The following is a 16681-nucleotide window of genomic DNA, read 5'->3' as shown; positions in this document are numbered from 1 at the left end:
TGTAGTATCAGCTCACTTTTTAGTTTATTAAGTATAGTCTTGGTAATACTATTAGGTAATACTGGTCTATGTTGTATTTTTTAAAGAACTATTCTAAATGTGAAATTACAGATATACAGCTAGTTTAACTCTTAATAGAATAGTTAAGGATGAGCACTTGAGTAGAGGCCAAAAATATTTAGGAATGTCCTGTGTAATTGAAATTATACGGCAAAATTCAGAAGAAATGTTCTGTAAAGGGCTGTCCTCACCAGATAACCGGACAGCTACACGGTGTTATTGATGAGCTGGACATTAGCGCATGATGTGATTATTAATGGGCCCTGTCAACGTTTCCCGAATGGCTCCGAAAGCCAGGATCCTCTCAGTTCGCTGCGCCCATCTGAGGCGTCCACCGGCGGCCCGTGACAAATGATCTCCATTAGCGGCGCGGTTAGCAACGGCGGCCAAAAAACAAACAAAGGCCCATCAATAACAATCTGTGGGGAAATATTTGCCCATAAACCCGATAGACACCCGGCTGAGCGACATAACTAATGACGTACGGGGACGCGGCGAGAATAAGAGATGTCTGTGCGTGCTTCGTTCCGTCTTGTTCCTCTTTCTACTGCTAATTCTGATGAGCAGCGGCTCGCGGCGCCCTGCACTTAAAAAGCTCCCGAGCTGAGGATAATGCTATTAACAGATTACTGTTTTCACAAATAAATACACACACACACACATACACACAAGCAGCTGAGAGGCTTAAATTGCAAAGCACATCAGTTGGAGTCTTACGCAGGGACTCGCTAATATTAATTAAAGCGTCAGCCTTCCCTCCTCAGACATGCGGGTTAAGTGTTTTCCCCCATAACCCACTCCGGCTGTTTACAGAGTCACTTCCACTTACGCAAATCCGCACCGGGTAAACAGCAGCGCAAAAGTTCGTATAACCCCGTATAAACAGATCAGCCCTCTAATATATATGCACACGTCTTCAATGCATATTCAGGGAGCAAACAATACGTCCTTTTTATCGAATTGTGCATACACGATATGGTCACCGTAGCACAGAACATTAACCGTCGCAGTGCGATTATGACCTGTAGTAGCCATGGAAACGGGTAACTAGATGGAGCGGCTTTAATGATTCGCTCAGCTGATGTAGATCTGCCGCTTCTTACCACCGTTCCTTTTCAGAATCAGGGTACAGCAGGTTATTACATGTCGTGTACAGACTTTAAAAACAGAAGTCATTTGTAAAATGGTGGGGTGGGATATAAGTCCGCATAACGTATTTTTCTGTGTTTTATGCCTATAAGGTGGAGGGAATGAGATGATTCAGAAACATTTTGGGTAATCAGGTAACTGGCAACAACTGGGGTGTAAGCTGTGCTATGTGATAACCAGGTATTGCTGGCATGTTACCTACATGTTCCACCCCTCAATGATCTTCAATGCAGGTCTAAAGGCCTGCAGCAGCTATATGTAAGTATAAGAATACGAAAAAATCAAAAAACAAAAAATTTTTTGAAAATAATCATAACCGTCGCAAGACCAGAATCAGAAAGAGACTCACATGTACGTGGTAAAGGTGTCAACAAAGGCTCATGGCGTTCACCTAGAATGTGGTGGCGTCATGCATGGTGCTTGTTACAGAGAGCAAAAAAATATAGACTTTATCAAGCGAGGAGCAATCGACAGCCAATCAAATCCACTGATTAAATCGTTTTGTGAAAGTTTTGGCCAATCGTGCCATGACTGGTGGGCTGTATGTGGGCTGGCTTGCTGTTCATAGCTTAACTCTTTGGCTTTGGGGTGGGGTTTACCCCTGTGGGTGTTTGTTTGTTTTATTGTTCTTTGTTTATAATAAACTGATAACCGGATGTGCCTTTGTGTCCATTGGGAGCCTCTGTCCCATTTGCTATGTCTCAGACCTCACGCCATACTATACTGTAATACTATACTGTATACTGGCTCACACTGGTGACAACAATTGGTTGCCACTCACGTGGTCCCTGCACTGCAAACTTGACCTTTTCATAATCAAACCAGGAACTACTGCAGTGACAAAAAAAACGAGCGAAGGAAGACGTACTACAACAATCAGGAACATAGATGATGACAGACCGGGATGCTGCCGCAGCGGCATGGAGAAGAGAGATGGATGGACGGGGCTGAGGGTGGAGTATTCATCCTGCACGCTACACCGCGCACCCTGCTCACGGCGCTCCGCCGAGCGATAAATCACCAGGCCTCACGTCCAGAGCCGACTGCATATTACACCCCACCATGACAAATAAATAATAACGACTGTCACCGGGCCCTTTGCTCAAGGATTGAGTCTGAAACCTTTTCTGCTCATCACTCCTGATCCAGAGTGAAGAGCTACGAGGGCAAATGGCGTGGAGGCAGGGAGTGAGGAGAGCAGGAGGAAAACCACGGAGATATATGTAGTATGGGGCATTAAGCCACTAATTCACATTCATTAAATCGCAAAGCCATTAAAAATCACAAAGAATTCAATCATGATAAGTCTCTATATATATATAAGTCTGATATATGTACTTATTTTTATTCACCAACTAAAGACAAATAATAATAGTGGAATTATAATAGTGGGACAATGTACGGATTTTTTTTTTATTGCAAAAAAACCCACATTTTGTTATTATATTTAGTGCCATCTACTGGTATTGCATTTTTTTCGTAAAGACCCGAATGCCAGATAAAACCACTTTTTTCATATAAAACAAATCATTATGATTTCCAAATTATTTGCAAGCGTTCATGTGTTACCGTTGACAATATGTGACTGTAATATGATTCCACTTTACTGAGAAATCTTTACGTGTACGGAACCGAGTAGCTGAAAGGGATTTAAGAAGCTAATCGATGAAAATGTTGCTGCTTGTTGCCGCTGTGCCGCGTGCATCAATACAGATCAATCCCCGTTTGTCACTGTCAGCGAGAAGGAGGCGCAGCATTAAAGTTTGATTTTACACACAGTGACTGGACCGCGCGACCTCTGACCCCGGGTTAAAACGTAGGGTCAGGGGGAGAGGCGCTTCTTCAATGAACTCGAGCTGATTGTTTAATCATCCCACAACAAGGACACGCTCAGCCTTCGCTGTCTTTCAATAAATATTAAACGCTGCGGGGAAAATAAATCACGAGCGTCTATCTGTGGCGCGCCGACCCTGAATATTTCATGGTGCTGTGCTACCGCCGACATTTGTAGATGACTTAGACCGTTGCGGGAGAAATAAAATGCTGATGAGAGAGGTCCGCTGTCATAAAGGTTACCGAATTGAAAATGGGCCTCTCCATCTTATCAGATAATAGGCGCGGAGCTGTAAACACCGTGAGGGATGGCGCAGGCCGTCCGCGGGGCGGACGTTCATCACGCGATCACCGGGCTGCTCCTAGCCGTGCGTTGTATATCATTCGCGGTTCGTAGCGGTGGGGCCGTGCGTAGGCCTCGCTCGGGCACAGCGCGGGCTCATTGTATGACCACAGACCGCAAAAGAGTTCAGAAGCTGCGGCAGGACCGTTTAATAAGCCGCGCACCTGTTTAATGAGGTGAAGTGTGTACATGACCACTGAAATTCAACATTTCACGTATTTTTACGTACAGTACAGGCAAAAGTCTGGAGACACCTTCTCATTCAACGTGTTTTCTTTATCTTCATGACCATTTACGTTGGTAGATTCTCACTGAAGGCATCAAAACTATGAATGAACACATGTGGAGTTCTGTACTTAACAAAAAAAGGTGAAATAAGTGAAAACATGTTTTATATTCTAGTTTCTTTGCTCTGATTACTGCTTTACACACTCTTGGCATTCTCTCGATGAGCTTCAAGAGGTCGTCACCTGAAATGCTTCTCCAACAGTCTTGAAGGAGTTCACAGAGGTGTTTAGCACTTGTTGGTCCAGCTCACCCCAAACCATCTGGATTGGGTGGTTTTTTGTTAAGTCCATAACTCCACATGTGTTCATTCATAGTTTTGATGCCTTCAGTGAGAATCTACCAACGTAAATGGTCATGAAGATAATGAAAACATGTTGAATGGGAAGGTGTCCAAACTTTTGGCCTGTACTGTATATTTACGAAAATTCGCAATATACGCACACACCAAGCAATTCCCTTGAGTCTGTTTTTAAGGCCACAAAATGCATCGGTGGAATTTATGCAGAAAAAAGTTGTGGCGAAAAGTCTCCTTTCAACTGTGTTATTAAAAGTAATATATCAGGCCGGAGAGGCAGAAGGCAATTAACACTTTTCTCACTAAACCATAAATCACTCCGCTGCAAACGGCTCTACCTGGGTTCTGCTGCGGTTGCACGCCAGAACCAAATTCCTCGCGGTCTGAGGGGAGAATGTCTGGCGTTGCAGCAGAACCTGCTGCAAAACAAGCTTGTTTTACGATCATTTAGGAGAGAATCCAGCAGAATGGGACAAATGCAATAAAGGAACGTCCATTTACGGACTGTGACAGGCAGTAAATCAGCTGGATGTATACAGGGCTGTTAAGCCGAATGTTAAAGCGTGTCTGGAGACGCCCCTACATCCCCTCCCTTTGCTTTTAACGAGACTAATGGCGGCGAAAACAACCTCGACTTGTTAATGAGAGCAGTAAAACTCAGGGTGCACAATTAGAGGCATTAAACAGGGAGCGGCTTTTCAGCGACTCTTCGCGAATGTAGCTTCCGTTTCAGTGTGGCGCGTCGGATTTTTTGGTAATGTTTGCGCTCTGCTATTACTGTACATGTACCCCAAAACACCATATGAGATTATGCTGCATTTACCTGTATGTGGCATGCATACCAAAACAACCTTAAAGAAATTGAATGAAATTAAAGTGTAGGTATTGCTAAAAGGAGATCACAAAGATCTAAAGGGAGGAGCTATAGAGTCTGATGGCCATGCGGGAAGGAAGAAATTCTCAAATGTTGCCAATAACATAGTGATGTCCTCTCTGCTTCTCACCTTTGATCAGGTTGTTCAGTTTTGTCTCCTATTAAATCGGTTTCCAACAGATATTAACACACATTCCATCTAATGTTCATTAATGTGGCCAGTAGGGGCAGCGCTGAGCTCAGCCATTAGCAGGAGTGCGCAGATACGCCCTGCACCCACCCCTTTTTCACAGTCGGCGAGGGTCTGATGGTCGGGGTCAGAAGTTCCCTTCATCTCCTGCGTCTGGGACGTGAACTTTTGACCAGCGCTGATGGAGAGGAGGTGTCCCCCGCTCCTGGAACAGTAGCCACATTTACACATACAAGCACAGCAGAAAGTGCTCAGATAACATCTCCTTTCGAGCGACACTCCCTCCCTCCCTCTCACCCCTTTCGTATTTATGGCCGAGTTTCATTGTCACTCCCACCGCCGTAAATCATGTTAATTGGTTCCCTGATAAAACGTCGGTTCATTGTGGCAGGACACACACACAGAGCGGCGAGTTATTGTTTAATCCCCTTCAGAACCGGCCTGCTCGTGGTGTTTGCTCACCTTCAGGGGGCAATAAAAAGGTCCGTCCGGCATCTCGGGTCAAGAGCTGCGTTACAGCCATGCAGATCAGGCAGCTTTATTAGCCTCGTTGTTTTAGACGGTAAACGGTCGGTTCGCGCAGTGCTACCAGGCCGGACGACGTGCGGGCCGCCGTTCAGGCTTCGTGAGGCGAGGACACGCCAGGCCACCGGCCCGAGGGTCATCTGTCTGTCAGTCGTCACGCACACGGACAGACTGGCATCAGGAGCGGCTCCTCCGGGGGCCGAGGTGTCAGGCGTCGCCGGCTTAGAGACGTCCCACAACTTTATTAAAGCAGATCGGGTCACATGAATCACCAGCAGGACAATGCACGAGCAGGACATTAACAGTGGCGTGGGAAAATAACACTGAGGAGGACAGATTTCCCGAGCAGCACTGAAAAAGGAAAGGAACACCATGCAAAAGTTTGGGCACCCCAAATACAATTAGACTTTTTGGCAACTTCTACCAATATCACACTTTAGGAAAAGCCACATAAATTGTCAGACTAAGCAACCCGGCATGCGTAGCATTCTGAAAAAGTAGAACAGAAGTGATGCTAACGAAGCAGGAGAAGAGTTACAAGAACGGAGGTTTTATGGTCTATGGGTTGATATCATTTTATGCATTTCGCGTACAAAACAGGAATCACGTATATAAACACGCACACGTGCACGTGAACTGGATCTCGCCTCTTTCGAATCCTGAAAAGGTAAAACCGTCGCTGTGGTTGTGGAGAGATGCCAAGGGTGTGAAATGCTGCCGTTGCTGTGTTCGTTTACTTTATAACCTCAGCCGGGACACTCCGTAGTTGTCAGTAAAAGGAAGAAATATAAATGACTTTACTTTACTTTACTATGCTATAGATTGTGAGTTAAAAACTAAGAGCCCTGATAAGGCCGAACTTGTCAGGAACAGAACATGCAGGGGAACTGGACGAATATTTTATTCGATTTTTTTTTTGTGAGCATGTGTGAGTGGGTGTGTCCAGACTTTTGATCGAGCGCTGCGCGATCGTCTCTCCGCGCATTGCCGGGTTAGCCGCCCTCCCCCAGTGTTGATCTCGCCATGATTTATGCCTCGCGGAGACCCGCAGAGAAAGGTCAGTCGGGGGGGACTACGGAGGGAGTAATTAAAGCCCTCGCATTGGGGATGATTAATAATCACGAGCCGGCACGCTGCACTGTAAACAAGACGCGGCCAGATGGTTAGCACGTCACGCCAGGCCTCGGTGGAGACGCCGGCTCCGCAAACCAACCAAGTCCAACGCCAAAGTCAGCAGTCGTTGGGCTTCGTTTAGAATGCATTTACATTTACAGCATTTACCAGACGCCCTTATCCAGAGCAACTTACAGTCAGTAGCTACAGGGACAGTCCCCCCCTGGAGACACTCAGGGTTAAGTGTCTTGCTCAGGGATACGATGGCAGTAAGTGGGGTTTGAACCTGGGTCTTCTGGTTCATAGGCGAGTGTGTTACCCGCTAGGCTACTAGCAGCCTATGCAGAAGAAGTACGAGGGAGGTTTATCCTTTCTTGGCTTGGCCCGTCCTATTAGGGAGACGGGTATCAACACTGGTGTTCTCCGATGGTCCTTGTCGAGCTCGCGACTAACTTCTGTACGAAAAAGAACCACGTCGGGCCGATGTCGAACCGCCTCCTCCCATCGCAGGCAGGCCGAGGGATGCGTGATGCATCCTTTACTCCTGTTCTGTGGGGTCTTTAAGACACGCGACACGAGGACAAAACGACATTGCAACGAATTCGTCACCAACATTGGCCGATTTGCGACATGCGGAGAATCCAACGTCAGAATTCTTGAACGAAGGGAGGAAGGAGGCGACTGGGAACGGGGCGGCGTAATGCGGGGACGCACGCACCAACACAGCCAACTGGAAAGGGAGACGGGGAGGGGGTGGAGGCCGCATGGGCCTCAAAGGCGGAGCGACAGCCCAGGGAAGCTCACAGCGGCGTATTGAAATAATAGCCGACAAAGACGCTCAGCGCTCGCGCCGGCGTAACACTCGCTGGCACCAGAGGGGACTTCAATGCGCCCTGATGGGACCGCGAATCTTCGTGGGTGGAAAGCGGTCGTTCCAGGGGGCTGAGGGGACGCGAGTGTGGCGGGATGCCGAGGCGAGCCCACTGTGTACAGTTCTGAACTTTCTCTGCTCCTCACAGATCAAGCCAATCAAAGTCAGACCTCAAAGGCGATGCAATAAGCTGAATTTATGAGGATATATATAAAAAATGCATGTTGATTACTGGGTTATGTCAATACAGATGACATGAAAGGATGCTGATGGGTCATTTTTAGCTTAGCTTGTGTCTTGTTTAATTTGTTTGTTTATAACTAAATATTTTAATTTACAAAAATATGCATGTAAATGATCTGGAATTATTACATTTATTACATTTATTAGTCTGCACATTAAATCAAATACATATTTTCGATTTTTTTATCAATTCATTCTTTTTTTAATAATTTATGTAATTCAAATGACATTTAACATGGTTTAAATGTATTTAAAAATGTATATGAATTGCATGTAAAGTGTGTAAGTCTTGTTTGGCTAGTTTGCACTGATTGATTGACTGAATGATAATGTGCATCATTAACCATACACTGTCCGATCTGATTAAAAGCGATTAAAAGAGATCATTATCTCTTATGACAATGTCCGCGATATATTTTATTGAACTGTGTGCTGCCATGTCACGCAATTCTTGTATATTTTTTTCCTTCGTGTTTCTGTTTTTTTCCTCTCTTTCCGTTTATTTAGCCCAACTCGTCTGATTTATCATCACAATCATTAATAACTGTCAGTTGTGGGCTTCGCCGCGGACTCCCGCCCTCATTACGAAACGGGCCCCTGATTATTTTATACAATGGGCCAAGCCAATTACTCCGCCGAAATGGAGTCGCATTAATCAAAACTTAACAAGGTGACAATTTTAAAGATATCACATGGCAGGAGACAGCAAAACTAATACATCACTGTCGGGCGGAGGCGCAGAGGTCAGGCGCGGCGGCGGCGGCAGCCGGAATATATATCTTTCTCCACAGAAGCGGGAGAAGGGGAGGTTCGGGGAGAACTTCTCGTCCTCCAGAAAGGCCCAGTAGCGGAACATGAACAATGACCACTTGCACTCGGGTATTTTATCCCTCGCTTTCTCTTTTCCCCATACCTCGCAAACGATGGTGCTCATCAATCAGCTCGCGGCGGCGGCATCAGAAAGTACGCTGACTCAACGGGTACATAAATACCGACTCATTTAACCCGCTAAAGAGCGCCATCCTTCTTCTTTAAAACCCCGGACCATCTGCAAGTCCAATAAAATCGTAGCGCCGCTGTCGGAGAGCCTTTCGCTTCGTTTAACTGCACGAGACGAACATTTCGCAGCTTCTTTGGGCAGCGCTGTTGTTAATTTTTACGCTGATGGGAGTTCGTATCGTACAAAATGCCATCTGTCAAACTGTAAGCACCCCGAAAGACTTAATGTTTTACTAGCGGCCCATGCTAAATGGTTGGTAAGAGGTGGAATGGCCCTGGGAGCCTCTGGAAGTCTCTGGAAGTCTCCGGAAGTCTCCGGAAGTGGGCATCTGGGTGGGGGGTGGTGCTCAGCGAGCTTCCTGATCTTCAGCAGAACGTACGGCAGGGTTATCTCGGGCCGCACATATCTCACCGCTGGCAGGACTCCCCTGGTGATGAGGGATTAGCCGGCGCAGCTGTCTCTCCACGGCCCATGATGCAGTGCAGCGCTCACTGCCGCGACAGCACCACTTAATCTTAATGTTCGGCCCTCCGCAGCAACCTCCCAGGACAAAGCCAATCAACATCAGACGCCACTGGGATGGACCCGCCGCTCGGCCCTGGAGTTCCTCACCCCCTCGGCAGGCCCATAAATCAACTTCGGGCCCAGCGACTCGGCGAGTTCACCTCTCCTCCTGCCACGGATGAGCTGAGCGCTGATGTAAAGGGCTCTGGAGGAGGAGGGGCCTCCATCCAGGCTTTGTGTTGCTCGCGACGTCTGTTTTCCGCCGGTTCTCAAGGGCTCAGCAGAAATCTGCTCAATAGCACTTAGGAATTAAGGACTGGGCTGATCTGGAATAATGACCCCTGCGTTTGTAGATAAAGGGCTTCTGGGAAGGCCACACAGCCAACCTGCAGGTCATCTTCAGGGAGGTGTGGATGCTCCTCAGAATGAAAATACTTTATGTCCATATAGCATATCTGAGGATATATTACATTGGAGATTAAATTATTAGAGCAGGACGTTTTAACCTCTGTGCCATCTAAGTGCATGTGGGTCGCATGAAAGACCTTAATATCCTGGAACGTTGCGTTGAAAAAGGCATAAAACGTAGTGAGGGATGTTACCAAAAGATGTACCGCTCACGTACATCTGTAGTTCATCAAGTGTAAAGTACATACTCTTTTATGAACGTGCATATGGAGTATTAAATATGCCAGTAGTGCGGGGGGATAACATGGCTCCTGCACTGTGATTAAGCCATCATCACTTACTCAGTAACAGAGATGTGGCACAATTAATTATCACCGCCCCTGGACGGAATTAAATCAATATGGCCACCTAAAACCATTTTCTCTAGATATGCATTTAGATTATTCCCGTTTTCGTGCGATATTAAACCATTCCGGCTCAGATTTAAAATAGAATTAAAATGAAGGGGGTCGAGTCGAGTGACTCAATTCTCAGTGAATTACACAGAGACGTACAGTCGGCGAAGTGAGAGTGTCGAACGGAGAGCGCCTCGCGGCGAGAAAGGGGCGCACACGTGAGTGGGAATAAAGATTTGAATAAAGAACCGTAACGCTGGCCACCAATACGCTTGCCCAGCTCTGATGCATCAAAAACAAATGATAATATATTGCAGGGGGCATAGATGGCTAAAAAACAAGTAGATTCTAAAAAATCACTAATAGTAACAGCAGATGTATGATTTACTCATCACTCAGCTGTTTGGCTTGTCTATTTGGCTTTTGAAATCTGAATTATGTGGGTTTTTATTTTTTTTTGAACAATTACCGCCAGTTGGACCAAATCAATCTTGGCTCTCCAGGGGCGGTGGTAAAAATTGATATTTGAAACGATATTATGATGGATTGCGAGGCCTGCCTACAGCGGTGGGACGCACCTTAATTCCACACAAATGTGTTGCGCACCCGGTGCCGCCATTCAATACAATGATTTTCATTGAGCTAAATTGGCCTTTTCCTCCAGGTTCCTGCACAAGGAACACAATCCACGGCACTAACAGCCTTCCGGCTCCTTCTGACAGCAGTTCCGTCAGCACTGCTTACCGTGACAATATCCTTCATCCTAGATTCTGAAACACACATGCAATATACATCACACACCCAGTCACCCAGTGGTACAGTGCAGGCCAAAAGGGTGGAGACACCTTCTCATTCAGCGTGTTTTCTTTATCTTCATGAACATTTACATTGGTAGATTCTCACTGAAGGCATCAAAACTATGAATGAACACATGTGGAGTTCTGTACTTAACAAAAAGCTGAGACCTGACCTCCACAGTCACCGGACCTGAACCCAATCCAGATGGTTTGGGGTGAGCTGGACCCCAGTCTTGAAGGGGTCTTTCAAGACTGTTGGAGAAGCATTTCAGGTGACGACCTCTTGAAGCTCATCGAGAGAATGCCAAGAGTGTGCAAAGCAGTAATCAGAGCAAAGAAACTAGAATATAAAACATGTTTTCACTTATTTCACCTTTTTTTGTTAAGTACAGAACTCCACATGTGTTCATTCATAGTTCTGATGCCTTCAGTGAGAATCTACCAACGTAAATGGTCATGAAAATAAAGAAAACACCTTGAATGAGAAGGTGCGTCCATATACACACACACACATACACTTTCACTACCACATACTTTTTATTTTGATAACACATCTCATAATGCACAAGGCTGTAGAAGAAGAAGGAACGGATTGAAGAGGGAGTAAATGTGCCGGGTCTCCCCAGTACTGAAGGCAAGCTGTAAGGACAAAAAAAAAAATTCTAATGGCCATGATTAATGACAAAAGGCCAGAGGAGACCTAGGACACAGCCAGCACATACATCATCCCTTCCCATCAGGCACTGCACCTCCACAGCCACAGCACAGCAGCGGCCCGAGAACCTCCTCACTTCACGCCAGGCAGCAACAAAATACAACAGGACCAGGTTTGAACTCGCTTGCCTGGAAATGCTAATAGGCTCAAGGTGCAATGATTAAAATGCAGGACGGAAGTGTAAAACGCGGTAAAAGGGGGAAAAGGGCTGACACCTCGGTTCCTCAAGTCACACACTCAAGGTCCAATATGCCATATGTTTCAATTATTTATTGGCCGAGGAGAGACAAACGTTGCCACGTTTCCCCGCATAAGCAACTCGTAACGAAACTGCAGACACCGGGCGAGGGGGCGTCCTTTTATTTATGGCTCCTTTTCATATACACGTGTAGGATTTATTGCACCGAAACCCACGCTGGCGCTGAAAAAGTGGCGAGCGCGACAAAACATTCGCCGTAGTGCGTCTTTTCTGTCTTTGTCAATTCCTTGGTTTGGAACACAAAATTTTGGTAATATTTTGAAGTCTTTACCAATATCAATGCAATCAAACATTTAATTATCATCAACGACATTAAACAGGTTCTGTATTTTAACTAAATGTTTTGTGGGGCTCATTTTCTCTGTACTTCATGATGATCTGATGATCGGAGATGTTGGCGTGGAATTATTTCTGGGTATGTTTGTATAAGGGGAGGAGCCTGTATGCATGATTGACAGCTGTCATACACCCTCGTTCTGGAGGATTTAATGACCAGGTATCCACCCACAATCATGACCACGCACAATCATGGACACTGTCCCCATTCTGTATTCCGTTGGCGGCGTGTAATTAATATCGCAGCGGAACCCGCCTTGTCATCCCTCAAACCGTTTCCCAACAAACCGCTCTACGCGTCTTAATGCTGTCGCCGTCATGTCCGGGACAGGTGCACTTTTACACGGAAAGTGGCGCGACGCCGCCGGGCCCTCGGCGGACTTCCGGCGCCAAGGTCCAGCTGGCAGACAGCCTGAGATGAATCCTCCGGCGCTCCATCATCCCCGCCGCACGAGTCACCTTCCTCGCCGCGTCCCCCCCTCGTTATCCCGCCCGCCCGGGACGTCGCGTGATGGATCGCCGTGAGATGGATCACAAATGAAATGAAATGACTAATTAACAGAAGCCACACATTCCAGATGTTTCGCGGTGAGCCCGTTTGGTGGAGGGCCAGGAGAGCGCATTACGCTAACAAACAGGCCGGGCCCCAAACGAAGGCGTCGTTCTTCTAAATTAGCATCGCCGTCGGCCCCCAGCTCAGGCAGCGCCCGCACAAAATTCCACCTCTGGGAACACGAAACGTGGACCAAAGGAAGCGAAACCGAAGCAGCTAGCCAGCGTCAGACCCCAAAAATTCATTCCGGCTCAGGCTAGCGTGGTTACAACTTTCTTGGACCCGTTTAGCGCCGTTTTTCTACTTTTTAAAACTACATTTAACACCTCTGTGTAAGATGCTTCCAGCAACTTTCTGGATAAAGTTCATCTACTTCCTGTAGGAGGTAGTTGGCACCAGCGAAACTTCCTGATGAGAGAAGCCAGTGAGTTATCCATAAAAAGCAAAAATACGACTATAAGAATGTTCACATCATTCTTTTGCATTTTGCATTGGCAGCATTTACCAGACGTCCTTATCCAGAGCGACTTACAATCAGTAGTTACAGGGACAGTCCCCCCCTGGAGACAATCAGGGTTAAGTGGGATTTGAACCTGGGTCTTCTGGTTTATAGGTGAGTGTGTTACCCACCAGGCTACTACCACCCTAGTCCCACAATAAGATTTCCTGGGACAGGCCGTTCCAGTGTCTGTAGCTTTAAATGCTAATGAGGAAGAGAGAGGCGGGACGAGGAGGAGAGCGGTGTATTATTTTGATGTATACATCCTATATACTCATTGTTTGCAATGACCAGTGAAATAAGAGGGTTACAGTATTAAACGTTTTGGGCTGCGTTGTGCGTAATTTCTGTAAATTACAGTACGATTAAATCTGTGAGTCCAGATCCATTCTGGAGTGGAGGGTCTGAAGTACAATATTTTGGTTGACCGTTAAACGTAATAAAATACGTGAACATCATTTTCGGGCCTTTTTTCCCAGCCAGTCCAAGCAAACAGAGCAACAATGATTGACTAAATATTTCCACAGCTCTCGCAAGTGATAAAACGCTATAATATACTGCAGACATGTGATTAATAATGAACGACCTTCATTATCAATGTTACTGATATCAATCTGCGAGCAAAGACTATTAAAGAAAAAAAGAACGCGGTTGTTATTCTACTCAGTCAAAGGTCTATTAAACATTAAAATCCGCTTTCCCTCTGTGAGCAGGAGGGCTTGACAGCATTTGTGAGAGTAAATCAGCAACCAGGCCGATACCATCTTCAAAGCCACCATTGTGACACCCACCCACTGCCGGGTCCTAACAGAGTTCCCCTCTTTCTGCGGCGAGATGGCTATCGCCGCCCGAGGCGGTTCACGCCGAGTTCACGGCGCAGGGCCGCTCATGACACCGCGAGCTCCTCGTCAGCTGACGGCGCACAGATCCAGCCATTGTTGCCGCGGCATGTGTCTCCGCAGGCCGAGAAGGTCAGGAGGGCTTCCCGAGCGGAGTGACATTAGCGAGGAGACATTAGGTTGACATGCAAACGAGTGCGTTCCTTTGAAGTCCCGCCCCCCCGCGGTGTCCCCCATTGTCAGAGCCGGCTGGGTGATGAGCAGCTTTATCCTTGGACAGGCCCCTGGCGGTGCCGCGGACCAACGCGGAGTTAAGCGAAGGATTAGCCACCGCGCCGCTGCTAAATGCAGTCAACGTGTCGGCCGGATCAAAGCCCCTCACGGCGGCTTAGGAGCAATTATAGCAGGTGTCCCTCCACAGACTATTAACCCCACTTCCAAGTTATAACCCTCTACAGCAAATTCATCCATCATCTTCTCATTCTGAAGGAATCCTGAAGGATAAACGACTTGACGACTTTGATGACAACTGAGTATTTTATAAAAGTTCAAATTTTTTTAAGATTTCACGCGCTTTTGAACCACGTGGCCCGAAACCATTTGGCCCAGCACTCTGAAAAATGTCATTATGACATAAAAGTACGGAACAGCAATATGTTTGCATTATCGTTGAATAATTAAATATATTTCCCAAGTACAAAATGCTTTTCTCTATACTTCAATCAGACTTATTTATTCAGAATCTTTCTACAAATAAAGAGAAAACAATATCATTTATCCTTAAAAGAAATTTACATTTTAAAGAATACATTTAACAGAGAAATTGTAATATGTTATAGATTCTATTTTAATCGAATGTAATCAAAAATTGCAGCGGAATTATGTAAAATGGGAACAATTAAAGGTCCTCTATTTTAATTTATAGCTTTTTTATCAATCTTGTTGGTCCCCTAATACTGTATCTGAAGTCTCTTGCTGCAGAATTACAGTAACTTTGATCATTTACATTTGCAGCAATTACCAGACGCCCTTTATCCAGAGCGACTTACAATCAGTAGTGACAGGGACAGTCCCACCTGGAGACACTCAGGGTTAAGTGTCCTGCTCAGGGACACGATGGTAGTAAGTGGGGTTTGAACCTGGGTCTTCTGGTTCATAGGCGAGCGTGTTACCCACTAGGCTACTACCACCCTAGTCCCACGGGGCAGTGGTGTTCTAGCGGTTAAGGAAGCGGACCCGTAACCAGAAGGTTGCCGGTTCGAATCCCGATCTGCCAAGGTGCCACTGAGGTGCCACTGAGTAAAGCACCATCCCAACACACTGCTCCCCGGGCACCTGTCATGGTGCCCACTGCTCACTCAGGGTGATGGTTAAATGCAGAGGACAAATTTCACTGTGTGCACCGTGTGCTGTGCTCCTGTGTATCACAATGACGATCACTTCACTTTCACTCACTTTTCACTTTCACTTTTTCAATGACATTTCCCAGGACGTGCCGTTCCAGTGTCTGTAGCTTTAAATGCTAATGAGGAGGAGAGGCGGGGCGAGGAGTAAAAAGTCACCAGTAAAAGTTGAGGGGACATTCGCGGAATTGACCTCGTCAACACCAGTCAACAACAACCACGATGTTTGCCGCAGACCAGAAGTCGTGAAAGTGAACCTGCTGGTTCTTCAGAGTCTTGCGTGACGGAACTAAAAAATTAATTTGTGCTCATTTTTACATCCAGTCAGCGAGCGACTACAATGCTTCTCACGTTTGGAAGCCATGGCGGTCGGTGGAGATAATGTTTTATGAGAGGGCCAGGGAATTCTCAGGAATTTAGGCAAGAAAAGCATGAGAAACTGGATGTAACCTTTCCCCTTATGACGTCATAAGTTCACGAATTCCAGGTCTGAGCTGCCGCTCTCTGAACGGTGAAGCAGAATAACCAAAGTTCTCTTTACACCCATCACCATTTCTAGCCACCGCAGGACCATAGACAGCTTACGGGAACTCTATTCTAATGAGGACACGCCACCCTCCATTTGATCATTTTACTCACAGTATAACAATTCTATGTCTGTCATAGAGAGGGTCCCAGGCCAGTGAAGCCACATGATGGCTGCAGGTCATCGGCGGGTCACGGCGGGCCCCTGATCAGGGCCCGGGTTGAGGGCAGCAGCCGAGTGAATAATGGCTGCAGGGTAAATGCTAAAGCTGTAAATTTTATCGCGGCCCGGGCCCGAACCTCCTCCAAAGCTTATTTGCTTTTGCACACAGCGTCCACTCTTGAACGTATGCGCTAAAGTATTTCATGGCGGTAATAAAATGGTGATGCATTGCGGCTCCTGGAAAAGTGCACACACACGCACGCACACACACACACACACAGACACAGGGCTGGGAAAAGTTCAACCCTCTTTCTGGAGCTGTGGGGCCTAGCAGTTCAGGAAGCAAAGCACCGAGCAAAGCACCGTCCCCACACACCGCTCCCCGGGCGCCTGTCATGGCCGCCCACTGCTCACCAAGGGTGATGGTTAAATGCAGAGGACACATTTCACTCTGTGCACCGTGTGCTGTGCTGCTGTGTATCACAATGACGATCACTTCAC

Source organism: Denticeps clupeoides, chromosome 2 (assembly GCF_900700375.1).
Source record: "Denticeps clupeoides chromosome 2, fDenClu1.1, whole genome shotgun sequence".
NCBI classification, from domain to species: Eukaryota; Metazoa; Chordata; class Actinopteri; order Clupeiformes; family Denticipitidae; genus Denticeps; species Denticeps clupeoides.
The sequence above is the reverse complement of the archived record's forward strand: the minus strand, read 5'-3'. Positions refer to the sequence as shown.